A 2,500-nucleotide genomic window follows, 5' to 3' on the forward strand; every position below is an offset into this window, starting at 1 on the left:
CTTTCACCGTACTCCCTACCTCTTGGCCCTCGTTCCTTCTCCCGTTCTCCATCTAACCCCTTGGCTCTGGGGTTTCCGCTCTCCCTCTCTCGCTCTCTCTCCTGCTCCCTGGCCGAGCCGCCTGGGAGGACGAGGGTCGAGGGGGAAGGCAACGGTCGGGCTGGGGCACACCGCACGGTGAGAACCCCCTTCGCCTGCCTCCACACCTCTGTCGTCCTCCCCACTGACGTAGGGGCTCGGGAAAAGACTGGAAATCGCGAAGCTCGGCAGTGGCGCGGAGAGGCCACCCACCGCCGCCGCTGTCGCCACCGCCGCGGAGGCCGCCCTTTCGGACACGAGGGGCAGCGCGAGCCTCCGCTGGCCGGGTACGCATCTGGAAGAAAAGGGCCGCCCTCGGAGAAGATCGCTGTGCTTCCCCGCACAGGGAGCGATTCGGACGACGGGCCCCCACGCCTGGCTGGGTGGGCGCCCCGCCGTTCGCCCGTACGGGTCGTCGGACCACTGCCTTCGCTCGGTTCGGGTCAAACTCCCCACGGCTCGGCCACCTCCGCAGACGGGAGGCGAGGCCGGCATGCGCGCCCAAAGATAGGTGTCGGAAGCCCGGGGGTAGAGGAGGAAGGGGACCGCTCACCTTAAGCCAGCGCGGGCTCCAAAGCCCGGGCCGAGCGAGCGGCGCCACCTCCCCACCCGGGAGCGCTGCGCCAGATCGATCGGAGGAAGAGCAGGGGTGCATGTAGGGACTTGCCCAAGTACGGAGGCTGCAAACCCCTGTCGTCGGGAGATACGTGCCCACGAGTCCTGGAAGCGCGACTCGGGTACAGGCGCCCTTGCGGGGGGGTACTGGATGTGGAACAGCACTGGGGTCGAAGCCACAAAAGCATCCGCCCTCATGGAGCCTCTCCTCGGCCTAAAAATCCAGATTTTAGCCTTGACGGCGCCCCCATGTGGAGAACCAGGGCCCGCGGGGGGGTCTGGCCAGGCTCACTTCAACCCAGGAACACCTCTCTGACTTGGGATAGGCGACCGGCAAAAGTCCCCCCACGCAGCTGCGGAAGCCTGGGTTCAGCCAAGGTGCAGACCTCCAGCCGAACAGGGACTCATAGCCAAAACGCATACCCAGGCCTACGGAGGTGAAAACCAGCTTAAATGAGTCAAAATGTGTCGGGGCTGAGAGGTACCTCTCTCTCATATATTCTGCCGGTGGTGTGCAAAACTGGGTCTTTGCATGGAGTGTCACCCTATACCCACTTTAGGGACGCATGCAAAAAAGTGCCCGATCGCCTGGAACTGTCAGGCGGATTCGGCTCCCTGGAATTTCCTCATTCTGGTTCTTTTTCACTTTTTGTCTCTTTTGCGACATCTAGTGGGCAGGCTGCATTACTGCAACCGGGGACACCTCAAAACGCTTGGAACTGGGGAGCGGGCTCAATTTACAAACGTTTTGCGGGTCCTGGAAGTCAAAATTGTGACTTCTGAAAACGACTAAGTATCAAGGACTCATCGCGCGAATCGCTCTGGAACTGAAATCGGATGCGCGCACTGACATGCTCCCCTCTCTGGAAGTCTGACACAAGTTGAAAAATTTTCTAAGTCCCCAAAAATTTTTTTTTTCAACTTTTTTTCAATTTTCCCCCTGTGGGATATATATTTTACCCACACTTTTGGAGCCCTCCTGGGATGCCCTCTAACATACTAGAACCTCATTTTGTGGAAGTTTTCACAAAATTGTGAAATTTTCCAAAAAGTCAGAAATTTTGCAAAAACGACTAAGTATCAAGGACTCATCGCGCGAATCGCTCTGGAACTGAAATCGGATGCGCGCACTGACACGCTCCCCTGTCTGGAAGTCTGACAAAAGTTGAAAAATTTTCTAAGTCCCCAAAAATTTTTTTTTTCAACTTTTTTTCAATTTTCCCCCTGTGGGATATATATTTTACCCACACTTTTGGAGCCCTCCTGGGATGCCCTCTAACATACTAGAACCTCATTTTGTGGAAGTTTTCACAAAATTGTGAAATTTTCCAAAAAGTCAGAAATTTTGCAAAAACGACTAAGTATCAAGGACTCATCGCGCGAATCGCTCTGGAACTGAAATCGGATGCGCGCACTGACATGCTCCCCTCTCTGGAAGTCTGACACATGTGTGAAAATTTTCTAAGTCCCCAAAAATTTTTTTTTTCAACTTTTTTTCAATTTTCCCCCTGTGGGATATATATTTTACCCACACTTTTGGAGCCCTCCTGGGATGCCCTCTAACATACTAGAACCTCATTTTGTGGAAGTTTTCACAAAATTGTGAAATTTTCAAAAAGTCAGAAATTTTGCCAAAAACGACTAAGTATCAAGGACTCATCGCGCGAATCGCTCTGGAACTGAAATCGGATGCGCGCACTGACACGCTCCCCTGTCTGGAAGTCTGACAAAAGTTGAAAAATTTTCTAAGTCCCCAAAAATTTTTTTTTTCAACTTTTTTTCAATTTTCCCCCTGTGGGATATATAT

The sequence above is a fragment of the Phyllobates terribilis genome, unplaced genomic scaffold, assembly GCF_046119375.1.
Source record: "Phyllobates terribilis strain yellow unplaced genomic scaffold, ASM4611937v1 Scaffold_1899__1_contigs__length_193632, whole genome shotgun sequence".
NCBI classification, from domain to species: Eukaryota; Metazoa; Chordata; class Amphibia; order Anura; family Dendrobatidae; genus Phyllobates; species Phyllobates terribilis.